The following is a 27,822-nucleotide window of genomic DNA, read 5'->3' as shown; positions in this document are numbered from 1 at the left end:
CATAGTGCTCAGAGCCATTTGAACCATTTTTTTACATGGTAAGAGGTTTCCAGGAGCAGATGTGGACTCTGAGCACAATTTACTGTAGATTAAAACTGAAGAAACTGTTATACGGTAGGAATTTAAGGAGATGGGACCTAGATAAACTGAAACAATCAGAGGCTGTAGAGAGTTTCAGAAGGAGCATTAGGGAACGATTGACAAGAGCAGGGAAAAGGAATACGCTAGAAGATTAATGGGTAGCTTTGAAAGATGAAACAGTGAAGGTAGTAGACGATCAAAGAGGTAAATCCCTGGCTAACGCAAGAGATATTGGATTTAATTGATAAAAGGAGGAAATATCAAAATGCACTAAATCAAAAAAGCGAAAGAGAACACAAAAGTCTGAAAAAATTAGATCGACAGGAAATTTAAAATGGCTAAGCATGAATGGATAGAGGACAAATGTAAGGATTTAGAGGCATATATTACTGGGGGAAAGATAGATGCCACTTACAGAAAAATTAAAGAGACCTTTGGAGAAAGGAGAACCACCAACATTCATATCAAGAGCTCATACGGAAAGCCAGTCCTAATCGGAGAAGGGAAAGCACAAAGGTGGAATGAGTATATAAAGGGCCTAATCACGGGAGATGTACTTGAGGGTAATATTATGCATATGGAAGGTGAATATGAGATGGGACATACGATACTGCGTGAAGAATCTGATAGAGCACTGAAATATCTTAGTCGGAACAATGCCCCTGGAGTAGATAACACTCCATTAGAGATTCTGATAACCTTGGGAGAGCCATCTGGTGAGCAAGATGAATGAGACCGAAATACCCTCAGCCTTCAAGAAAAATACAGTTATTCCAATTACAAAGAAAGCGTGTGCTGACAAGTGTGAAAATCACCGAACTACAAGTTTAATAAGTCACGGCTGCAAAATATTAACACGAATTCTTTACAGACGATTGGAAATACTGCTGGAAGCCGAGCTCGGGGAAGATCTGTTTGGATTACAGAGAAATGTGGGAACACACGAGGCAATACTGACCCTACGATTTATCTTAGATGGGTTAAGAAAAGGCAGACCTACGCTGATAGAATCTGTAGACTTAGAGAAAGCTTTTGACAATATTGACTGGAATACTCTCTTTCAAATTCTGTAGGTGGGGGGTCAAATACAGGGAGCGAAAGGCTACTTACAATTTGTACAGAAACGAGGTGGTAATTATAAGTGTAGAGGGGCAGGTACGGTAAGCAGTGATTGAAAAGGGAGCGAGACAGAGTTGTAGCCTATCCCGAATGTTATTCAATCTATATATTGAGCAAGCAGTAAAGGAAATAAAAGAAAAATTTGGAGTAGGAACTAAAATCCATGGTAAAGAAATAAAAACTTTGAAGTTTGTCGAAGACGTAATTCGCGCAGAGACAGCGAAGGACCTGGAAGAGCAACGAATGGAATGGTCAGTGTCTTCAAAGGAGGATATAAGATGAACATCAACAAAAGCAAAACAAGGTCAGTCTAATTAAATCAGGTGATGCTGAGGGAATTAGATTAGGAAATGAGAGACTTCAAGTAGTAAATGAGTTTTGCTATTTGGGGAACATTATAACTGATGATGGTTGAAAGTAGAGAGGATATAAATTGTAGACTGGAAATGGCAAAAAAAGCGTTTCTGTAGAAGAGGAATTTGTTGACGTCGAGAATAAGTTTAAGAGTTTGGAAGTCTCTTCTGAAAGTATTTGTATGGCGTGTAGCGATGTATGGAAGTGAAACACGGACGATAAACAGTCTAGACAAGAAGAGAATAGAAGCGAATGAAATTTGGCACTACAGAACAACAGGAGGAGGCCAAGACATGAATACAGTAAGCAGATTCAGAGGGATGTAGATTGCAGTAGTTACTCGGAGATGAAGAGGCTTGCACAGGATAGAGCAGCATGGAGAGCTGGATCAAACCAGTCTTTGAACTGAAGACCACACGACAAAAACAACAACAATAACATCAAAAAACGGGAAAGAGATTAGTAAGTAAACCAAGACAGACTTGGAGAGATCAATTTGAAACGTACTAGAAGCAATAGAGGCAGTCAACAACAGGATTTAACAGGCACGTGCCTAACACTTGAAGAAAGAAGAAATCCTTGTTCGGAGAAGAGCCACCTCCGTATCAAAGCAACACAAACGTATAACGTTGACTTCCGCTGCCCATGTCACGCCATGCTCGGGGACACAATCGTTCGCTGTGGCTCTGCCAATTACAGCGTCTGCAAACAACCAGCTACTGTTCTAACGACATCCACCGCTAACGTTCAAAAGGAGGCGTAACGTGTCACATCAGACACTCGGCGCTCACGTTTATGAATGACACCCCTTCCACGGCTACAGGTGTGGTTAGATTGACGGGTTCTACCACACTAATTAATTAGTTTCTGATACATCGTAATTACTGTTTTGAGGTAATAAAAGAGGACACATCAAGTTGTTCTTAACAGGGAGCAATCATCAGACGGAAACGTGTACCCTAAGTTATTTGTATTTGTTGTTGTGGTCTTCATTCAGCTGTCCATGCTACTCAATCCTGTGCCAGCTTCTTCATCTCCAAGTAACTACTGCAATCTACGTCCTTCTGAATATGTTTACTGTATTCATCTCTTTCCTCTGAGATTTTTACTCCCTCCTCACCGCCCCCACCGCCCCCCTCCCTCCGCAATTCTCTCCAGTATTATACTGGTGACCCGTTGATGTCTCAGAATGTGTCCTATCAACCGATCTCTTTATCTAGTCAAGTTGTGCCTCAAAATTCTTTCCTCCCCAATTCCAGCCAGCACCTTCTCATTAGTTATGTGACCTACACAATTAACCTTCAGCATTCTTCTGTAGCACCACATTTCGAAAGCTTCTATTCTCTTCTTGTCTAAACTATTTATCGTCCATGTTTCACTTCCATACATCGCTACACTCCGTACAAATACTTTCAGAAAAGACTACACTTCAATCTATACTCGATGTCAACAAATTTCTCTTCTTCAGAAACGGGTTTCGTGCCGTTGCCAGTCTACATACAGGTATTATATTCTCTCTACTTCGGCGATCATCAGTAATTTCCTGCCCAAACGGCAAACCTCATCTACAACTGTGTCTCGTTTCCTAATTTAATTCTCTCAGCATCAACTGATTTACTTCGACTACATTCCATTATCTTCGTTTCGTTTTTGTTGGTGTTCATCTTGTATTCTCCCTTCAACACTCTGTCCATTCCGTTCAAGAGCACTTCCAAGTCCTTTGCTGTCTCTGAGAGAATTTCAGTATCGTCGATAAAACTCAGTGTTTTTATTTCTTCTTCCTAGATTTTAATTATTACTCAAAATATTTCTTTGGTTTCCTTTATTGCTTGCTCAATGTACTGACTGAATAACATCTTGGATACACTACAACTCTGTCTCACTCCCTTATCAATCAGTGCTTCCCTTTCAGGCCCCTCGACTCTTATAATTACCATCTGATTTCTGTACAAGTTTTAAACAGCCTTTCGCTCCCTCAACTGTATCTCTGCTACCTTCAGAATTTCAGAGAGAGTATTCCAGTCACCTTTGTCAAAATGTTCCTCTAATTACAACTGCTATATACGTAGGTTTTCATTTCCTTAACCTATCTTCTAAACGAAGCCGTAGGGTCAGTATTCTTTCGAGCGTTCCTACATTTCCCCGAAATCGAACCTGATTTACTCCGGGGTCGGCTTCAACCGGCTTTTAATTCGTCTGAAAATAATTCGGCTAGTATTTTGTAGCTATGACTTATTACAACGATTATTCGGTAATATTCACTCTTGTAAGAGCCTGCATTCTTTGGAATTGGAATTATTATATCCTTCGTGAAGTATAAGGGTGTATCACCCGTCATAAACACATACAATAAATGATCTAGTAGATAACATTGGAAGTTCGAAGTGGCTACTTGCGGATGGAAGACTTGCAGAGGACCGAAGTCCGGTGAAGAGCTCAGCAGCAGAGCCTCAACACACATGTGAAGAATTGCCCAGAAATAGTGGGGTATTGCGGAGTAATATTTTTACTTGATTTCACGACTGCCAGACAGTCACTGGAAACGAAAGCAAACGTATAAGTATGCTTACGGATCAAACCAAATCGTATAAAAGATCTCAGACTGATATTAATTGGATGAATCATCAAGAAATGTAGTTCACCTACAAAACCGTTTCGACAGATAGGTATGATTTCTCCTCCTTCAGCCTCTTTTGTAGCAAGTAATGGGAACGATTTTTTTTTCTTGTAACTTTCTGCGAATAGCGTCATTAATCCACAGTGGGTTACGTACACTGAAGCGCCAAAGAAACTGGTATAGCCATGCTTATTCAAATACAGAGATATGTAAACAGGCAGAATACGGCGCTGCGATCGGCAACGCCTATATAAGACAAGTGCCTGGCGCAGTTGTTAGAACGGTTACTGCTGCTACAATGGCAGGTTATCAAGAATTAAGTGAGTTTGAATCTGGTCTTATAGTCGGCGCACGAGTGATGGGACACAGCATCTTCGAGGCAGCGATGAAGTCGGGATTTTCCCGTACGACCATTTCATGAGTGTGCCGTGAATATCTGGAATCCGGTAAAACATCAAATCTCCGACGTCGCTGCGGCCGGAAAGAGATCCTGCAAGAACGGGACCAACGTCGACTGAGGAGAATCGTTCAACGTGACCAAAGTGCAACCCTTCCGCGGATCGCTGCAGATTTCAGTGCTCGGCCATGAACGAGTGTCAGCGTGCGAACCATTCAACGAAACGTAATCGATATGGACTTTCAGAGCCGAAGGCCCAATTGTGTACCCTTGATGATTGCATGACACAAAGCCTTACACCTCGCCTGGGCCGGTCAACATCGATGTTGAACTGTTGATGACTGCAAACATGTTGCCTGGTCGGACGGATCTCGTTTCAAATGGCATCGAGCGGATGGACGTGTGCGTGTTTGGAGACAATCTCATGAATCCATGGACCCTGCATGTCAGCAGGGGACTGTTCAAGCTGCTGGAGGCTCTGTAATGATGTGTGACGTGTGCAGTTGGAGTGATTTGGGACCCCTGATGCGTCTAGATACGAGTCTGACAGGTAACACGTACGTAAGCATCCAGTCTGATCACCTGCATCCATTCATGTCCATTGTGGATTCCGAAGGACTTGGGCAATTCCAGCAAGACAATGCGACATCCCACACGTCCAGAGTTGCTACAGTGTAGCTCCATGAACACTCTTCTGAGTTTAAACACTTCCGCTGCCCACCAAACTCTCCAGACATGATCATTATTGAACACGTCTAGGATGTCTTTCAACGTGCTGTTCAGAAGGGACCTCCACCCCCTCGTACTCTTAAGGATTTATGAGCAGCCTTGCAGGATTCATGGTATCAATTCCCTCCAGTACTACTTCAGACATTAGTCGAGTCCATCACACGTCGTGCTGCGGCACTTCTGTGTGCGCCGGCCGGTGTGACCGAGCGGTTCTAGGCGCTACAGCCTGGAACCGCGCGACCACTACGGTCGCAGGTTCGAATCCTGCCTCGGGCATCGATGTGTGTGATGTCCTTAGGTTAGTTAGGTTTAAGTAGTTCTAAGTTCTAGGGGACTGATGACCATAGCAGTTAAGTTCCATAGTGCTCAGAGCCATTTTGAACTGATGACCTCAGAAGTTAAGTCCCATAGTGCTCAGAGTCATTTGAATCATTTTGAACTTCTGTGTGCTTGCGGGGGTCATACACGATATTAGGCAGGTGTAACAGTTTCATTGGCTCTTCAGTGTATTTATCTGTACTCATAGTTAAAACGTCATTCTGTTTAATTAAATTTGTTCTGCCTCTGTTGGATCTCAACTAAATGTTATCAGTTCACTTTTGAGTAAGTTGGTGTATGCAGGTTAGATGAAGAGCTTTCTTGCTGACGTTTTTATGGTTCTGTACATCAACAGGTAAAAAACGGAAGTCCTGCAGGATCACTTTGTTGTCTATCTGTCTATCTGTCTGACGGTTAAGACCCCATTTTCTCAGGAAGGGCAATACTTATCGCATTGAAATTTATGTCAGGTACTAACATCTACGGTTCCCTGGGCGGTGCAAAAGTTTTAAGCTTCTAAGTCAATTCAGACACTATACGCACATTTATGTCACACATTTTTACACTCCAAAACTCTGTCATCAACACATTTAGATACTTCCCGTTGACCTAGAATCATAAAATTTGGCACGAAGCATGGTTTAACAGTACAAGCGAAGCCAAAAAATCCTAAATTTGTTAATTTGTACTTATTTTATATAAAAATAATTTTTTTTCATCCGTTTTCTGTCCGGCACTATTGCTGTCTATCTGTCCATCCGTTGTGATCGCTTTTTCTCAGGAGCAGAGAGAGGTATAAAGATGAAATTACGCCAAATGCTGAAACCTAGGGTCTCTTGGCGGTATATATAATGTACACTTCTAAGTGAGTGAAGTCAAGTGATACGGCCATATGTGTCACATATATTGATACTCGTAAACTCACATATCAATTCCTATAGATGAACAATTCAAATACATATTGAGCCTCGAAGTCTATTGGTAAAGTGCGTGCTTCCAAGACTGAAAGGTCGTGGGCTCGTATTTCGGTCACACCAAGGATTTCTCAGCCGCTCACTTTATCCAGCCTTTACTTCTCAGCGATGCGAGGAGTGACCAGAAGCAATACATGGTTCGAATTCCACATTAAATTGTAGTTCCCTTTCCCAGGTTCGAAAACTTGGGTATTTTAGGAATATTCGAGTTGCCGAAGTGACACCAGCACAGTAAGCAGCACGAAATTATTTGTTATTATTTAAATACATAATTAAGCTTGTACGGAACTCCCAGAGAGTGATTCGCACTCCCACTTGTCTGGTCTTTTCTTTTGGCAAACTTCATTCCTATAAAAGAATCTCTGTCACTGGCAACATCGGAACAAACATGAGCTCAAAATGTGATCACAAATGTATCAAGTCGTCTTCTCGGCGTTGCTTTGGGTAGACTTCGTTTTGCAAACGGAAGCTGTAACTAGAAAATCTGTGACTGGCATATAGAAGTGACAGAAGTCATTATCTATCTCCTTACGTCGGGGCGAGCCTCCTTCTGCCAGGCGCACTGCAACAACTCGACTTGGTGTTGCCTTTACAAGTCATTTCAAACCCCTTTAGAAATACTAAGCCACGCCGGATCTACAGCAGTCCATAACTGCGAAAGTGATGCCGGTGCTGGATTTTCTGCACGAACTAACCTCTAGATTATGTCCCGTAAATGTTCGACGGGATTCGTGTCGGGCCATCTGGTTGGCCGAATCATTCGCTCGAATTGTCCAGAATGTTCTCCAAACCAATCGCGAACAATTATGACACGGTGACATAGCGCATTGTCATCCTCAAAAATTACATTTTTGCTTGCGAACATGAAGTTCATGAGTGGCTGCAGATCGTCTCCAAGTAGGCGAACAGAAGCATTTCTAGTCAATGATCCGTTCTGCAGGACCACAGGATCCAGCCCACTGCAAGTAAACACAGCCCGCACCACCTTGTTGACAGCTTGGGTACATAGCTTTGTGGAGTTTGTGCTGCACTCGAACCCTACCATTGGCTCATGCCAAATGAAATCTGGACTCAGCTGACCAGGTCACTGTTTTGCAGTGCTGTTGGGTCCAACCGATTTGGTCACGAGCACAGGAGAGGTGCTGCATGTGATGTCGTGCTGTTAGCAAAGGCATTCGTGTCAGTCACCTGCTGCCATAGCCCACTACCGCACTGTCCTGAGGGGTATACTTGTCGCACGTCCCATATTGATTTCTTTGGCTACTTCAGGTTTTGTTGCTTGTCTGTTAGCACTGACGCCTCTACGCAAACGCCGCTGCTGTTGTCTGCCGTGGGAGGTAACGCCTGAAATTTAGTATTCTCGTCACGCTATTGTCACTTTGGATCTCGGAATACTGAATTCGCAACCGATTTCCGAAATGGAAGGTCCCATGCGTCTATCTCTATCTACCATTCAGCGTCCAAAGCCTGTGAATTCCCTTCGTACGGCCACAAAAACGTCGGAAACCCCTTCACGTGAATCAGCTGAGAACAAATGACAGCTCCGTCAATGCACTGGCGTTTTATACCTTGTATACGCGTTGCTACCGCCATCTGTATATGTGAATATCGGTATCCCATGCCTTTTTTCACCTCAGTCTGAATGTGGCGACAAAGATCTAGGGGCACCTAGAATGAACTTTCCTTTCGTAGAAGAGTGTGCACTCGACTGAAACTTCGTGCTGGACTGAAACTGTGAGGCACAACAGGACTCGAACCTTTTACGTTTGCCCTTCCTGGACAAGTATGCGTTTACCCACTCCAGCATCAGCAAAAGGAAACGATGTGTCGCCAGTATGACAGTTTGCATCTTAGCCTTAGTAGATACAAGTCATAAGGACACGAAACATTTGTAACAGGAATACCTAATGGGACATCGGATTGAAAGTACGTCTTGCACTTGTACAGCGCGCTTCGTTCTCAATGGGAGGCATCGTCGGAGGCGGAGGTAGCTTCTGGTGTTACACAACTTCGGGTCGTTGCTGTGAAAGATATTTGTAATTTAAAAACAGACTAGCATGTAAAATTGGAAAGTAAAGTTGAAAAACATTGTTGATGACAAATATGCACTGATACAACAAATAAAATGTAACAGAATAATAAAATGTATCCTGATACATCCAAAAAGGCTGAAAAGGGAAGGGAATGAAAAGTGAAAAAAAAATGAGGCGTCGTGTAAGTTCTGTAGTACCGTAACACCGTCCAGTGAACGATGCATTAGTGTTAATGGAGGTCTAATTTATGGGAAGTTGTTTCGAAATGCAGAGACACTGGCAGATGTTCAACGTTTGGCACAAAGAATGGTAGGCCAACCTCAGCTTAAATAAGTCCAAAGTAATGTGCGTAAATAAGCGAGAATATCCGACACTGTTTGACTTCGCGAGCGGAAACCAGTCACCGTAATCATTCAAAATGTTCAAGTATCTGGAAGTTGTTGTCCGAACCAATTTAAGGATAAACGATCACATAAATGCAGTCTGGGGATAGAAGCTGCCATATGAAGATTGATTAGAAGAATTTTAAGAAAGTGTAAGTCACGCACAAACGAAGTCGCGCACCAAGCACTTATTCGATCATGTTTTGTGTACCGTTAGCCGACATGTGACCTTTAACGGCTTCAGATATTAGGGAAACTTTTTTTTTTGGTCATTAGTCTTTTAACCTGTTTGATGCAGCCCGTCACGAATTTCTCTCCTGTTCCAAACTTTTCATCTCAGAGCAGCATTTTCACCTCCCTTCCTCAATTATTTATTGGGTGTATTCTAGTCTCTGTCTTCCCCTTCAGTTTTTACCCTCTACAGTTCCCTCTAGCGTCAAGGAGGTTAGTCCCTTTCGCCTCAACACGTGTTTTATTGTGCTGTGTCTTCTTCTTGTTAGTATTTCTTCACTGATGCTGCAGAGAAGTTCCTCATTCCAAATCTTGTCGGTCCACCTAATTTTCAAAATTCTTCTGTCACACCACATATCAAATGCTTCGATTCTCCTCTGTTCCTGTGCTCCTACCACCTATGATTGATTATCACACAGTGCGGTGCTCCAACGTACATTCTCGGATACTTCTTCCTTTCATTACGCTTTATGTTTGATACCAGTAGACTTCTCCTGGCCAGGAATCCCCTGTTTGCCTGTGCTATTCTGCTTTTTATGTCCTTCTTGCTTCGTTGGTTATGGGTTATTTTGCTTCCTAGGTAGCAGAATTCCTTAACTTCATCTACTTCATTATTACTTTTATGCTAAGTTTCTCACTATTCTCGTTTCTGCAACCTCACATTATTTTTGTCTTTTACTGGTTTACTATCAATCCACATTTTCTGCTTATTAGACTACTCATTCAAGTCAACAGTTCCTGCATTTCTTCTTCGCTTTCACGGAATATAGCAATGTCATCAGTGAATCTTACGATTTATATCTTTGAACGCGAATTTTAACTTTAATGAACAGACACATAGTGCATGTAAATCAACTGAAGTTTGTTTCGATGACGATTACGTAGTGGTGTTTGTCACTTTAGTAGTGACGGGTTAAGGATGACACATAAATTACACAAAGAAGCCACTCAACGTTATCGTAGTCGTTTTCCCTTCCTCTCGACTCTCTTATCTTACTGTATGCACAAACAAACAGTGAGCTTCCCGTGGCCATGAGGTTTCTGCTCTGTAATGGCAATAGTAGCAATGCAAACCTTGTATTGCGACAGTATGGGTAAGCGATGATAATAGCTACCGCAAACGATTCTCAGGTTTCACTCGTTTTATTACGTATAAGAAATTGGAGACGAATTTAAACGGTGACTGTGCCGACAACTACAATGTGCTTCATACGTAACCCTCTTGGTCCCCTACATTTTGTGATCTTGACCCAACGAATGGATAACGTCAACATCTATACAGAAGAACATGTTTGCACAAGTGGCGTATAATTAACGTCGTTCTTAGGTACGAGGATGGAGTGTCATTTGTCTGAAACTGGTAGTTTAAATAAAGAAATGACTTATAGCTATTCTAGCAAATCATGACTGTTGAATATTATTTAAAAACTGTTAACCAGTGCTAACTTATAATATTATGTAAAAGATTTTTTTTTTTTTTTTTTTTTTTTTTTGCCTTTCACCATGATTTGTTTATGACCAGTTTTCGATTACGATACGATCCATATTTGCTTAGACTAATTTATGTTAATATGAGATGTACCACTTAGGTAACACAGTGCTGGCGGCACGGTACGTACACTAAACGCCACTAAATATTACACAACTTACAGGAAGAGTGAAAGAATTTTCGTAATAGATAAGTCGTTGATTATAAAGAATTTTAGGCCATTCGTATTCTCCCTCATCCATTACAAAGAAGCATGCAACACGACAAATTTAAAAAGTGTAATCAACCCACGCAGCAGATCGTGTTGAACCTTGACCCCTTTTATTGCGCCACATATACTAACATAACAGTAAACGAAATTTCATCGCCGTCAGCCCCATCTCTGATACGTGACGAGAAATTTCCTTCCCATAACATTCTATGCACATACGTTATTATATATTTTTTTCTTTTTGTATGTTATGTAACCTGGTCATATTGGCATCTTGAAGACCTCTCTTACATTAGAAAATGGTTCTTCATATTCAAAACGTTTTTCATTGCAGTTTATTTAAATAACTATAATAGTTACAAATAATAATAAGAATAATAACACTGATAATAGACATAAAGGATATTTTGAACCAGATTTATGCATATATAAGGCTTTTCACTTATCAAGAAAGGTAATAGACAGAGAACAATTCTTAACAGAGAAAGAAAGTTTTCGTTACATAGAAGTTTGTAACTATGTTAACACTTCGTGTCTACTCAAGAACCTCATGTAGACAGGTCTTTAAACAGTAGGCCATATCGACAAGAGCCACATCTTATAATATATGCATCATGAAGTGTGTAACAATCGATAACAGTTCAGAAACGTCAGCAACATTCGTAAACGTAATAATTAAAGGGGAAGTGGCTCGCATCACTGAAGCTATTACACAAAACTGAATGAAGTATCCAGACACAAAAATCTTTCAGCAGGGATGTGAAGAATCTAATCATGAGCTGATATTACATCGGATTCATTCCTTCCTTCTCTCCACAGAAGAATTAGTAAACATTTCGCGCTATAATGTCTATAATGTGTGTGTGTGTGTGAGAGAGAGAGAGAGAGAGAGAGAGAGAGAGAGAGAGAGAGAGAGAGAGCAAGAGAGTGCAAAAAGAAAGAGAGAGAGAGAGGGAGAGAATGAGAGAGAGAGAGAGAGAGGGAGAGAGAGAGAGAGAGAGAGAACAGAAGGGGGAGGGGGGGGAGGAAAGAGAGTAGGAAGGAGACATTCCTTTCATTATTGTGTTTAGTTGTAGTTCCCCAGTTTCCTGTTACACACTACGTTTTCATTGTTTACACAGCTCATCGAATGTGTGCTCGATTCTACATGAACTATTGAACTGCTGTGCATATTTACAGGTTCGACAATATCATTGATATCACTCATGCCACTCATTTTTAGCATTATTATGAAAAATACGGTAGTGGAGTTACAGTTTATTTTAGCTGAAATATATAAGTTACTAAAAATTTTCTGTAAACGTGTGCTTGTGTCTTCTGTTTGAAAATTTGAGTTATAGTATAAAAATTTGATTAAAAATCAGAGAAAGTACTTATAACTCAACAATTTCAGAACGTTATATTGGTATAAAAGTTCGATAAGTCAAGGTATCTCAGTATATCCTTTTGATTTTGTCACTGCTTCGGTACTGCGCGGCATCAAGTCTACGACAGTCGGAGATCATTTGTCCTGATCACTGTGAACCATGAATCGACGATGACTGTCAGCAGCTCCCTCCTGTTACTGGGATTCCGTCGTGAAACGGAATTGACCACAATGTGAGGTCGGGACTGTGACCAGGCCAACTCAGCACGTAAATGTGGTGGTCAGCGAACCGTTTCTTTTTCCTTCTAGTACTGTGATACGGCGCTCTCTTGCTGAAAGGTGCAGTGATCCTTATTACGTTGAAACAAATCACGGATTGAGGGCAGCACTAAGATTTCTTCTTCGTACTTTTCTGCATTAATGTTGTCCAGTAACACTTGTAGTCACCCAGTGCCATATCCTGGCATGCAGCCCCAAATCATGACAGTGATTGGACGCTTCAAAGTGGTAGCGGTGCACTCAGGCAACAAGTCTTTGCCTGGTACACAACTAACATACTTTTGCTCGCAAAGATGGTGGTCTTAGTCTTGTTTCTCCAAATGACTCTAGTACCAAAGCCAGTTGCATATGTTTCTACTTCTGCATTTTGCTCAGACAATAGTCCCCCATTCGGATCTCCGTGGCGGGGGCTACTCAAGAGGGCGTCATTATTAGGAGAAACAAAACTGGCGTTCTACGGATCGGAGGGTGGAATGTCAGATCCCTTAATCGGTCAGGTAGGTTATATAAAATGTAGACTGGCAATGGCAAGGAAAGCGTTTCTGAATAAGAGAAATTTGTTAACATCGAGTATAGATTTAAGTGTCAGGAAGCCGTTTCTGAAATTATTTGTATGGAGTGTAGCCATATATGGATGTGAAACATGGACGATAAATAGTTTGGACAAGAAGAGAATAGAAGATTTGGAAATGCGGTGCTACAGAAGAATGCTGAAGATTAGAAGGGTAGATCACATAACTAATGAGGAGGTATTGAATAGAATTGGAGAGAAGAGAAATTTGTGGCACAACTTGACTAGAAGAATGGATCGGTTGGTAGGACATGTTCTGAGGCATCAAGGGATCACCAATTTAGTATGTGTTGGAGGGCAGCGTGAAGGGTAAATATCGTAGAGGGAGACCAAGAGATGAATACACTAAGCAGATTCAGAAAGATGTAGGTTGCAGTAGGTACTGGGAGATGAAGCAGCTTGCACAGGATAGAGTAGCATGGAGAGCTGCATCAAACCAATCTCTGGACTGAAGACCACAACGACAACAACAAGCCTTCTGTTTTGCATTCCTCGCTAGCAAATCAATTTCACAAAGTTTTTATGTAACTGTTCGATGAGAAACTTCAACCAAAAGTCTTCATGATTGCGTTTATACCCGTTATGGTACTCCTCTCGATCGCTGTTCCCAACAAGACAGCAGATTCTTCGACAGTCTTGGTTCGTCAATATTAATTTTCTGTCAGTTCTTGGAGCAGATTTGGTTGACCCAGTTTCTTCACACCGCTTGTAGACTTCCCTCGCATCCGACTTTGTAGCACCTCCACCAAATTTTCTGTTGTTTCTGTGTATGTACATCCTTCTACATGGATCATTATTTTATTGTCTTACTCCACGTACTAATTGACCAATGAGCACTCTTCGGTTCAGGCAACGCTTTTCGGTATTGTTTTCCATCTCAGCTCAGCTCAGTTTAAAGATATCTTACACTCCAACAACAACAACAACGCAATGTTACTATAGTTACAAGAACGATAAGAACACTTTTTCTCACTGGATAAAGCATTCGTAGCTTTGCAGCTGCACAGGCTTGTAAAATACTGTAGGCTTTAAATCGTTGTCGTTTCAGTCCAACTATTTCTTTTTTAATAAAAATATCAAATTTCCTAATTTTTTAAAAAAAAGATAAATATTAAGCACACATATCGTAAATAAATAACAGAAGAATTCTTCTTTGATTTGGTATACCACAACTTAGATACATCTCGTGAGGTTAAATTGAATGAAAATTTAAGTAAAGTATCTGGAATTAAGACCATTACTGTATTCTCTAGAACAGTCATGTTGTTCTCGCACGATCTGCACGGTTAACATCTGTTTGTCACATTTCTGTTCATCGTTGTTTTCCATGAGAACGAAGCGCCGCTAAGCTGAAATGCTTCGCAGTCACCGTACAACGTTGTTCATCTTGCATCGGCCGTCTCTAATGTCTGTACTGAGATAGAAGTCTGTTGCCTGCATCGTCACGTATGACATCCCTCTGGTTACAATTTCGTTGCTGGCCACCTTATACATTTCTTGTTTTTCTCTCGTTCTAAAGTGAGATGAAGCACGAATCGGGAAAATTATTTATCTGCGTTTACTATTACTGTTTGTTCTTCCCACTCTAACCAAGCTTCAATGAACACTGTATGTCACTGCCATTTACTGAGCTATTTTGTTAGCAACTTAATTACATCTCGTACCATTTCGGGCGATAAATTTTCTTATGATCCACAATTCTCTAGTCAGATACCCGTGACCGATCCGTACGTTCAGTCATTCACCAAGACCACCCACCAAGCCTACTGCCAGTGTTACTCGCGCGCCAAACACATGGCGACACCCAACCATTGTTCTACATTTTCACACAACTTGCCGATGCTGCTGCTCGCTGGGCTGGAATGCACACGTCGATATTTTACACTTCCCAGCACACTTTCAGGTAAATGTGAGGTTATTATCATTGATATGAGAACCGGAATGAATTATAAGTATTGTAAAATGTGTTGTCAGTTTATGAACTTACTACGATGGGCCCAGTGCCCGGTGAAGCACATAGCACCTCATTGTACATCGTCCTGTAATCTTTCGCTATCTGTAAACTAAGTAATTGTTTCTCTATAAATTCTGGTGCAGTTTTATCGTTGCTCCAGTGCTTTCATCCACACCGGCAAAGCGTACGACAATAAACGTAGCATCTCAACTTTTCAACTATTTCTTCCTGCCTCTGTACGCAGTTGCCAGTTAAGTTTGACTGATCTTGAGACAGCATTAATTGAATTCAAACAACTACCTGCAGTGCGTTGAATGTTTTACATTACATATATCATGAAATAAAAACTACAATGGTACAGATAAAAAACAAACTATATATTCGTTCCCGATGAGTACAGCAGTAAACAAAAATTACGGGAAGGTTCTAATTATGAGCGTCAGTAAACAACCATAGCTTATATTCGTTCCCGATGAGTACAGCAGTAAACAAAAATTACGGGAAGGTTCTAATTATGAGCGTCAGTAGCAATGGAGGTGAGAGAAACGGATTAAGAGGGAGGGGAAACAGGAATGTAATGAAACACAGTTACTGAACAGAAGGGAAAGGGAAGTGGCGTTACTCATCAAGAAAGGAAAACACTAACTTTACTATTTGACGGAAAGAAAATAGGCAATATACGTTAGTTTTTGGGGAGAGGTTACGAGTTTGACGAAAAGACGTGCTTCAACTTTTTCTTAAATACAAAAGGGCACTGATTTCTGCAAAAAGTTTAGGCAACTAGTTACTCAGGCGGATGGCAGCAACAGAGAAGGAGTTAGCGAATACTGCTGTTTACGAATGGACACAGCTAGATCCTTGTGTGTTGATTATGATGGCATGACAGCTGTAGAATGTCAATGTTCACAGTATAAAAACTTTCACCTAGTAGTGCCTGTTTGTGACCTCTCGGTTGTCCACGGCATAATTCAAGTCTTCATTTCCCTTAACTAACGGAATGTTTTTGCTGTGATATTTACAAAAACCAGCTGATATTTGCAGTCTACGTTGATTTTGCCTAGCTTTTCAGTAATTTGGCCATGAAGAATATAAGAATTCCAGGCGTTTGGATGTTGCACGTAATCACAAAGCGGTTGTGAGTTTTGTATCTTTGTAGGATAGTTTGGAATACGCTTCCTTATCATGGAGTGGGGATTATTTCAGTAACGAGAGGAAAATTAAATAATTTTGTCTGGAAAGACAGGTAATTAGATATCGGCGACATTCTAGACCGTAGTTATACTGATGCCTTCTTTGCCTATTGCTTCAAAAGAGATTTTCATCGTTGATTTTCTTGTTGCATTTGTTGTTAGGCGTTTTAAGTTGAAACTGTCGTGATTCCACCTTGTCCGATATAGAAGTATAACAGAAGTTCAACTTCCAGTGAAACATCCTAGTATTTGACGAAATATTTGATTAACTTCTCCTGGCTGTGTTCGAATTTCTGTTTCCCAGGGTGTAAGCCACAACTAAATTTTGAAGTCAGCTGCCCTTGTAAAATATGTTAACTTCGTTCAAAATGATCAGTGATAAAGCCTAACTCTGGAATGGGTAGCGCCCTAACTAATCTCAGGCTGAACTGTCACATTTGCCTGAATCATGTGTGAAACTATTTTGTACACTCCACAGTAATTTTCAGCCAACACAGAATAACCTCCAGTCTGATATTGTAAATAATCGACCACTGTGTGCTTCTTGAATGATAAGTCGAAAAAGTAATTTTCGCTTCTTGTGGGCTTTATTGCACACAAACGTGGAACTCTTGTTGACAGTAAGACGTCAATCTTCTTACTAATACATAATAAAAGGGTGCAGTACTGCCCGACATAGAAAAGATGTACAACAACTTACTTTTTTGTTCTTGTCAGAACAGCGTTTTTTGTAGAATAACACCATTTTATTTAATGCACCTAAGCCGGATATCAGTGTAGGAAAGAAGGGCAATTCGTATGTTTAATTATTCAGATGTGCACTTCCTTAAAATAGATCCCTGAATCCAGTCTGGCAATGTTTGTGAATTGAATCAATGGCTGGTCGTCTGCTGACCACAGATATTGAAGGAAGATTCTATAATCATCTTTGAGACGGTTCTCTGGTCACCTTTGGCCGAACCAAAGAGAGGAAGTATACCAGAGCACCAGGGGGCCTGGAATGTGGCCAATAGGGTGGCAAGGTCCTCCCCCACTTCTGCGGAAGCGTGGGATGGCCAGATGAATGTCCAAGTTTCAGCACTCTGTCGCTGGTTCCTGAGGTGTGACGACGTACTCTATGTGTGCTCCAGAAAAACAAATTTAAATGAAAATGGTATGCATGTGGAATATTTGAGAGTAGATGAACTAACAATTTCTCTTTTCGGAAACTTTTGGTGGGAGGCTCATGTAAATTGTTCGTAAAAAGATAGGCAGGTAAAAAAATTCATGGGGAACATAGGATTCTTCGGAAGTGACAAACAAAACCACGTGTTGTAACTATAAGACGAAATACTAGCGTGTGGTAGTATCAAGATGAAATACTTGTTCGTTTAAACCTAAGTTAAAAATAATTAAGATTTTCGAGTGCAGAACTTGAATTAGAGACAAGCACTTCCACGAAGGGAGTACAGTGTGTGTCTCAACCTGACTATGAGACAATAAAAAGTATTAGAAGTACTAATCCTAGCATTCAGTTGAGGATCCGTGTGTGAGATAAATAAGACGCCAAAACTTCCATTATGAGATACATTCGTGTGAAGCCAGCTTGATATTCAGATACTCTGAGAGTCAGCCATCTACCTGGCAACTCCATGTTGGTTGCATTGCACAGGGAGATATGCATAAATCCTCCAGAGTTTGTGGTAGGAAAGTTATTACGTGGGTCAGTGACGTGTGAATCTGGGATGACTATTTTTTGATGTGGGAAAGCAGAACGAGTATATAACCAAACATTTGGTTTTTTGAGATGTGTTTTATACTGTCAGTGTGATTTAATATGCGTATTTAATCTGTGTGATTTGTGTGCGACAGTGGCCAATTTAGTGGGTCAAGCATCATTTCTCCTAGTACAGCACGAAAGTCAGTAAATTCGTTATGTTGCTAATGAATGAGATTACGAGAGTGTGGGAGAGGATGAAGTAGCGAAAAATTCCTTACCAATCCAGAAAGTGCACTGTAGCAATAGACAGAAACTTTACGAGACCATAGACTAGTAAAATGCTTATGTTATGTCATGCCCATTGGGTGGAGAATCCCTTGTTTAAATATTGTGTTTAAGTGTAATGCAAGAAATTTCGCAACATTAGTGTGAAAGAATTTATTGTAATAAAAGAGGAGATATGTGAGACAAATAGTGGTCTTGATTATTGAGTTGTAAGTAGCCATTTTGTTGAGGTATTTTACCATAACCTCTATTTTCTTGCTGGGATCATGTTAATAAAATACTTTAACATTTTTCATTGATTTAACAGTTACAATGTTCTTCCTAAGTATTTTATTTGGGGACTCAGTTCGGCAAAGTCGCCAGCAGGATCTTCTTCGCTGCGCTGGCCGTCGTTTAGTGTATGGCAGTGGTCGGCTTAATGTCTGTAGCGGCAGCGACGAAGATGCAGCCGTCGGCACGTTGTGGCACGCTTCCACTCGATGTGAAACAAACATTCACCTACAAAAATATTGGAAAACATATTTAAATAGGAAAACAAATTCGGAATTCGATAACTAAATAGACATCGTACCATTCTGTTATGTTCTCACCTGCACACACTGGGGCGACAAGGATCCTGGTATAACAGCCGCTGATTTCCGTTACAATGCGTCCCCCTCTCGCTAGGCCAGTGTTGCAGATGGTAAACGATTATTACGTATTTCAAGTCATTATATTAATATCAACGTGAATTGTAATCTGCTCTTTATACAAATGCTTTTCACGTCATCTTCAAAATAATTACGTACGGATTGTTGTGTAAGGAATAGGAAACATAAATACCATGTTTTAATCAAACTGAATACCGAAAGGTTCTTATCTTTAAAAAAAATCATCATTTGCCTAACAAACATTTGTAAGCATTTATGTCATATCATATACACAGTTCCCTTAAAGTCATATTACTTCAGGTTTTCTTGCAGTGCTAATAGCATTCTTATTTAACAAGGTTCCTATTAGGGAACGCATGCAAGCCGTTATTACATTTTCATTGATGCGGTGACCACTTTTCTCACACCACATGGGTAACTCGTTTAGGTATACATTCCCTTATTTTGTGTATAACATCGAACTTTTACAGCCGGCCGGTGTGGCCGAGCCGTTCTAGGCGCTACAGTCTGGAACCACGCGACCGCTACGGTCGCAGGTTCGAATCCTGCCTCGGTCATGTATGTGTGTGATGTCCTTAGGTTAGTTAGGTTTAAGTAGTTCAAAAGTTCTAGGGGACTGATGACCTCCGAAGTTCAGTCCCATAGTGCTCAGAGCCATATGAACCTTTTTTTTATCTTTTACATCGAATAACAACAGTTAATTCCTCCTGATCATACCTCGTTTGCATATTCTGGAATATCTAGGCATTGTAATAACTAGATATCTCTTTTTGAACGGTATGAAACATCATCATTTTACCCACTGTGTTTTAATACGTTATGCCAATCCTCACAGAGATTTATAAAAGTATGGACTTCCAGTTTTCGTAAAGTTTATGTTATAGATATTGCATGCTGGTAACCACTAGCCAGGTCAAGCATGATCAGTTAGCGATAAAAGTTACTTTATACAATTTCGTGTATTACGTTGTGTTGGAATGTTGCAAAGAGTGCAGCTGATTATACTCATATAACCAACCACAGCGCCATCTGGTTTCCCCCTTCAAGCTAGACGAGTTTCGTTCTTTGTAGTTTTTTCGTTTGATGCGTATTTCGTGAGATATTTGGCCCGGTCACTATCAATGGACCACCCTGTATATATATACGAGGGTTGCCCAGAAAGTAGTGCACCGCATTTCTTTTCTCAGTCGAAAGCAATGCTACGAATGCAAAACGTTACGTATGTACTATTTGAAGTCTCCCGAGTGAGCGCACCAAGTTTCCATCACTTCCGACAGATTGGGCAGAAACTGAAGGACAATTTCAAAATGGCGTCTGTAGATGATGTACGTTACAAGCAAGGTGCCGTCTTTGATTTTCTCACTACAGAGAAATAAACTGTGGGAAATATTCACAACCGCTTGTACGAAGTCTATAGAGCATCTGCTGTCGACAGAAGTACAGTTAGTCGCTGGGCACGATGAGTGAGGTCATCAGAAGGCGGTTCGGCGAAACTCCAAGATTTGCAGAGGTCGGGGAGACAATCCAGGACTGTCACATCTGACACGATTCAGCTATCTTACGTCATTCGCGAGGACAGACACAATACGACTCGGCAGTTGGAAGACATTTTGAGGACGATGAGGAGATACTGATCTGTCACTTCTCATGAATAGTGAGCTCTGTTTCTATCCATTATAAATGGTTTTTTTAAGTCTGCGACTGTGAAAACAATGGGTTTGTTTATCAATAACTTACTGCTACCACTCACGATTTTCTTTTATTTATATTTTACATGTCGCGTTTCGGGAAATGATTCCCATTTTCAAGTATGTATTTCCTTTTTGTATTATGCCATTTTTTCTTAATTTTTTCTATGTGGGAAGTTCTGCTTTGTTTTGTAAACCTTACTGCAATATATAAAAAACGATAATATGTGAAAATCGATAATAACTAAAATTGTGCTTTTTTATACATTTCAGTAAAGTCAACAAAACAAACAGGAAAGTCCCACATAGAAAACATTATGAAAAAATGGCATAACACAAAGAAATACACACTTGAAAATGGGAATCATTTCCCGAAACGCGTCGTGTAAAACATAAAAAAAGAAAGTCGTAACTGGAAGCAGAAAGTTATTTATAAACAAAACAAAAGTGAGTTCGTCGGCTGATCGTAGCAATCGGTCATCTGCAAGATTTGATGGCATAGACCAGTTATGACGAGAATTTACATTCAAGGGTAGTTCTGGTACATACAACAGAAATTGGTCTAGGCTTACAGGTGTGCTGACAGTTTAAGAGTGGGTGTGATGATATAAGAATGGGAGCTATTAAATTATATACCACTACCGGTCAGAGTAACGCGGAACGTTTGAGGACCAGCGTGTGATCGTAAAAGATGAGGGTAACAGTCAACGGTACAGGCATTTGGTACAGTCGGCTGTTTCCTGCAGGAATACACACAGGATAGTGCAGTACCGTTACAGCCAGGGAGCACGGCGGTTTAGTGGTTTCAGCCATCAAATGGGCTATCTTACAGCTATAAGTGTGCGATCAAGTTGTTAAATCGGAGCATAAACACACTCATGTCCAGAAGAAACAGAACACCTTGAACGACTAAAGATAGGGCGTTCATATTCACAGGACATGTACATTAGTATGTTCTGCAGAAGTGATTAGCGTTTAAACCATGACGTCCCGCACGTTCAAGGTCGACATAGATATACCGGCGAAACGGCACGTACCGGTAAAGTGTGTCTGCGGCTCTAGATGTCGCTTTAAACCGAAGGTAGTGAACCAGTGTGACTTGAACAGATGTGCACGATCATTTGCAGACGCATGCTCGAACCATGCCATCAAATCAGTTAAAGAGGACACATTATTGGCGTGAGAGAATGTGATGCATTCAACCACAGGTGGAAGCATAAGCGGCCAAATACACTACTAGCTAGGGCATAATCACCAACAACATACACCAACAAGCGAAAAACGTCGGCAAGCCCCTGCTTATCAGCAACGTTGACTTGATATACCAGCTGCTGTTAAAGCCCACCAACAGGCTACAGCAGGGAAAAGGACGAGCTCGCTCACTGACGCACAAACGAAATCGCCAACATCACCCTACATTATGCATCTGATATATGACCTATCGGACACAAAACGATGATGAACCTAACAGTTACAGGTTTGCTGACGCTGACCAAGAGATGAACACCGGCACCCAGCGGCAGCCGCCAAGTAACAGCACCAAACAACGTCAAAGGTATCGACATGCATGATACCCACTACTAACAAAACCTGCCCTTACGTGACCTGTCGCAGGGAGCAAGACATCCGCTACTGTTCTTACTAACCGACCTAACTATCGCAGAGGTTCTTTTCCCTTGGCTCTTACCTTTGCACTTTTTCTCTTCTGCCCTTCAAACCGCTACCCTTCCGTCGACTTTCGACCCACTCTATCTCCAGATGAGCGCGTATGAATGGTTAACCTTAACTAGACGTACGTAAACATCGCAGTACCAACATCCTGAGACACCCCACTTTAGTGAAAACTAACCCTTATGCAGAGATGGCAGTAGACCTTTTCAGTTGGCCATCATACCGATGTGGGCGTGGAAAGGCTCCACCTCCTGAAAAAAAAATCCATCCTCGAAAGTGCTACTAGTTTGGGAGGAGGTGTTTCGGCAGTGCAACGAGTGTGTGAAGAATGGTTCAAGGGAGGTCGTAGAACATGACGAGATGGATCATGTCGCACCACCCAGACCACCATCCGAGAAGGTCGTCGCCTCGTGACATTGCGGGACAGATCTGCGTCCTCCTCGGCTCTGGCGCAACAGTGGAACAGTCAGGGGTGACAGTCCGTCGCCGCTTTTTACATCATAAGTCAAGTGCAGGTCGTCCACTTCGCCTATCTTTGACGAGTATGCAGAAATGTGCTAGACGGCAATGGTGAATGGAATGACGTCACTGGGGACAGGAACGGCATCGGATAGTGTTTCCGAACGAATTCAGGCTCTGCTTGTTTGAAAATGAATTTCACATTTTGGTTCGCCTCTGACAAGGGGAGCGGCATCGCAGTGACTGCATTCGCACAAGACATACAGCGCCAACTCAAGGCCTTTTCGTGTGGGGTGCTGTTGGGTACAACCACAAACCTCACAGTTATTGCGTGTCCAGGACACTGTGAGCAGCGTGACAGTCGTGAATGACATCCTGCGACCCGTAGCCATGCCTTTCCTGCACAGCGCTCCAGATACCACGTAAAGCTGTGAGGACGGGGCGTGAGTCGTGCTAGGGTAGCCCAGTTGGTAGAGCACTTGCCCGCGAAAGGCAAAGGTCCTGAGTTCGAGTCTCGGTCCGGCACACAGTTTTAATCTGCCAGGAAGTTTCATATCAGCGCACACTCCGCTGCAGAGTGAAAATCTCATTCTGGCAACATCCCCCGCTGTGGCTAAGCCATGTCTCCGCAATATCCTTTCTTTCAGGAGTGCTAGTTCTGCAACGTTCGCAGGAGAGCTTCTGTAAAGTTTGGAAGGTAGGAGTCGACGTACTGGCAGAAGTAAAGCTGTGTGGACGGGATTTGAGTCGTTTTTGGGTAGCTCAGTTGGTAGAGCACTTGCCTGCGGAAGGCAAAGGTCCAGAGTTCGAGTCTCGGTCCGGCACACAGTTTTAATCAGCCAGGAAGTTACATATCAGCGCACACTCCGCTGCAGAGTGAAAATCTCATTCTGGACTCCAGAAAGACTACGCACGACCGAATGTTGCTGCACGAACACATGTCTTCTTGGTATCACAGGATGTCAGCCCTTTGCGCTGGCCCGCCAGATCACCAGATTTGTCACCAATCTAAAATGTATGGGATATGGTAAGACGACGGTCAACGCCGCGACACATGGCTAATAATCACAGATGAACTTTGGAACCAAGTGTATGAAGCAAACATGGCTGTACCACAAGAATGCCGTTCTCGCTAATGCCATAACGCTTGGAACAAGTTATCGGGGCCCATGGCGAACCCTGTGCCTACAAGGCAACAGGAACTGAGGTGACAGAAATACTAATCATTTCTGCAGAACATATTAATGTACGGTCCTGTCATGTCCTGTGACTATGAATCTCCTATCTCTTGTCGTTCAATGTGTTCTGTTTTTTCTGAACATGAGTGTAGCTGTTCGGTCTTACACATTGCTGAAATCAGTGGGTGTCGGTGCTGATTGCGTTTTCCAATCTTTGCTAACTGCCAGAAAATCACAGGTCTGCCAAGTAAGTTGTTTCTGTAAGGCACCCCATGCAACGGGAAAAGCATTCACTGGACAGCGTACAAATGGTACAAATGATTAGGAAGTTTATCCTTGCATTAAGGGTATCACGGAGCCGAGTCATTTCCACACGAATGGCGGTGTAATAAAAGGTGGGCAGGATTACCGAATGGGGTAGATTAATTCTGAAGCTGTGATTCGAGCAGAGACATTGGTTAAGACTTGCACGAACAGCTGACACTGGGACTAAGTTTATGTCACTGACCTACGCGAAAAGTGATGTATCTATAACTAAATCTGCATAGGTACTCCGCAAACCCCCGTACCGTGCGTGGTGGAGGGTATCCTGTACCACTACTAGCCGTTTCCTTCCCTGCTGCTTTCGCAAATAGAACGAGGGAAAAAATGACTATCTATATGCCTCCGTATGAGCCCCAATTTCTCGCATCTTATCTTCGTGGTCCTTACACCCAGTGTATGTTGGCTGCGGTAGGATTGTTCTGCAGTCAGCTTCAAATGCCGGTTCCTCGAAAAGAATGTCGCTGTCCTTTCAGGGATACCCATTTCAGTTCCCAAAGCACCTCCGTAACACTTGCGTATTGTTCGAATCTACCGGTAGCAAATCTAGCCGCACGATTTTGAACTGCTTCGATGTCTGCCTTTAATCCGACTTGGTACGGATCCCAAGTACTAGAGTAGTACTCAAGAAAATGTTTCACCAGCGTCCTATATGCGGTCTCCTTTACAGTTAAACCACTCTTCCCTAAAATTCTCCCAATAAACCGAAGTCAATCATTCGCCTCCCCTACCACAGATCTCACATGCTTGTTCCATTTCATATCACTTTGTAACGTTACGCCCAGATATTTAAACGAGTTGACCGTGTCTAGCAGGACACTAGTAATACTGCATCCGAACATTACAGGTCTGTTCTTCCTACTCATCCGGATTAACTTACAATTTTCCGCATTCAGAGTTAGCTGTTATTCAACACATCAACTAGAAATTTCGTCTAAATCTTCTTGTATCTTCCTACAGTCACTTAACTTCGACACCTTACCGTACTCCACAGCATCATCAGCAAACAACCACAGATTGCTGCCCAACCTGTCCGCCAAATCATTTATGTATATAGAGACTAATAGCGTTCCTGTCACACTTCCCTGGGGCACCCCTGTGCGATACCCTTGTCTCACAAGCAACTGAGTGGTATCGGTACTGTAGAGGTCTAGCATTGCCACTATTTCTCGCCACTATTTAGTGCAATAACAGTAATTCCACAACTGTTGCAAAAGGCCATGGAAGCCAGCAGATGCAAAGTCGGCCAAACCACAGTTACGTCAGATGCAGTAACACAGTGGTCGATGTCCACATAGCAGGTGGAGTCAGGGCCAGCAACTCAATAACGTCGACACAGAAGAAGGATGGGAGCACCGCAGGGCAGTTTGCTACACCTCCGAACTACGGGCTTCTTTTAATGGTAACTGAAGTGGTGCTTTGGCAGAACAAGAGGATGTCAAACTTACGCAAATACACATCATTCTTACCCAAAAACATCTCTGTCTCGCAGCATCCTCTAATAGGGATGGTCTTTTCTGGGTCATTGGGGACACGCAGGTTGGCTAGGAAATAGAGTTCCTTCAGTGGAAAGCTGCTGAACATCCATTCAAGATCTTAGACATACAAATGCAAACTTCATTACAATAAAAGCTTTCATGTCTTGGTACTCAAAAGAAATACATTGATAAAAGTTCAGCTCAACTTACCAGCTATTCCTTAAAATTCAGTATACATAGGATCAATCCCAAGCAGAAACAACATTAAAACCGAGTGATACAATCAAACGGAAACTGTTAGTCTACTGTTATGCTGTAAAAGAGAACAATTCTTTCGACACCTTTTACATCAAACAGTATAAGACATAGCAACACTAAAACAAATCTCGATGGGTCCTTTCGCGCAATATGAAGTTATTAAAGTAATGTCTGAAGTATTCGCCAGGAATTCTTTTGTCGTTAACAACAGCTACCAATAGGTCACCGTATAAGGCCAACTTTAACCACTTCTTAGTAGGAGATTACAAGAGATGGCAGAATCACTTGTGTTCCAGTCTAAGAATAATGTGCTATCGTCGACAAACGACTCCTTATCATTGCCAGTTGACCGCAGTAACACTAAGATGAGCAAAGCAGAAAAATACCCTCGTAAGCGTTAGCACGAAAATTCGTGTACCGCCACACCAGGAAATCCAGCTCAGTTAAACGTTAGAGGACCAGAGCCAGAGTATGTAACATGACGCTAGTTGGCGTGAGGTCGGTCGCTTGACGGCGCGTTTCGGCGCGGGCCCGCCCGTTGCCGGCGTGCCATAAGGCACGGAGGCTCGCACTGGGGCGTATCGCTTCCAGTCGGGTGTGCCGCGGCAGTCCTCACACTGGGAAGTGACGCGTCTCATAGCCTCTCCTTCCCAAGCCGTTCTTTCCGCCTCCCCGTGGTGCCAGATGTTAAGCTCGGCATCCTGCCTTGCGACAAAAGGAGACCTGCGACCCAACCCGATGCGAAAGCGAAGGGTGCGTGGCACAGGGGGAGCTGCGTCGAGGGACCGAACACCAGTCCCTCTGTTCGCAGGGCACAGAACATCAGGTGCTCTGCATGCCGGAGACCTCGTTTGTCGGCGTGGGACCGCGGCGCGAATCGGCAAGGGTGCTTCGCCGCGCCCCTGGGTAACCGGGGCGCGTTCTGCCAAACCCAGGAGGTGGTGACATCGCCTGGGCTAGGTTAGATGGGTCCAGACCGCTGAACGACTGGGTGACCGACCCACCACCTGAGTAAGAGTGGGTCCTTGGCCTTCAGGTGGAAGCTCGGGCTAGTAGGCGGCGAAGGGCGAGGGGTGCATCCGCCTCTCCGGAGTGCGGGTTGCACTTGCCGAGGAGCGTCGCGTGAAATCGACGATGACGGAGCCACCGATGGGGACCAGTGCGCTGGCAATGTATAATGTAATAAATTTGAATATATATACAGGGTTATTACAAATGATTGAAGCGATTTCACAGCTCTACAATAACATTATTATTTGAGATATTTTCACAATGCTTTGCACACACATACAAAAACTCAAAAAGTTTTTTTAGGCATTCACAAATGTTCGATATGTGCCCCTTTAGTGATTCGGCAGACATCAAGCCGATAATCGAGTTCCTCCCACACTCGGCGCAGCATGTCCCCATCAATGAGTTCGAAAGCATCGTTGATGCGAGCTCGCAGTTCTGGCGCGTTTCTTGGTAGAAGAGGTTTCAACACTGAATCTTTCACATAACCCCACAGAAAGAAATCGCATGGGGTTAAGTCGGGAGAGCGTGGAGGCCATGACATGAATTGTTGATCATGATCTCCACCACGACCGATCCACCAGTTTTCCAATCTCCTGTTTAAGAAATGCTTCTGCTTTAGCCTTTTCCGTAAGATTTTCCAAACCGTCGACTGTGGTACGTTTAGCTCCCTGCTTGCTTTATTCGTCGACTTCCGCGGGCTACGCGTGAAACTTGCCCGCACGCGTTCAACCGTTTCTTCGGCCACTGCAGGCCGACCCGTTGATTTCCCCTTACAGAGCCATTCAGAAGCTTTAAACTGTGCATACCATCGCCGAATGGAGTTAG

Source organism: Schistocerca americana, chromosome 8, assembly GCF_021461395.2.
Source record: "Schistocerca americana isolate TAMUIC-IGC-003095 chromosome 8, iqSchAmer2.1, whole genome shotgun sequence".
Classification (NCBI taxonomy): domain Eukaryota; kingdom Metazoa; phylum Arthropoda; class Insecta; order Orthoptera; family Acrididae; genus Schistocerca; species Schistocerca americana.
This window is presented reverse-complemented; position numbering follows the sequence as displayed.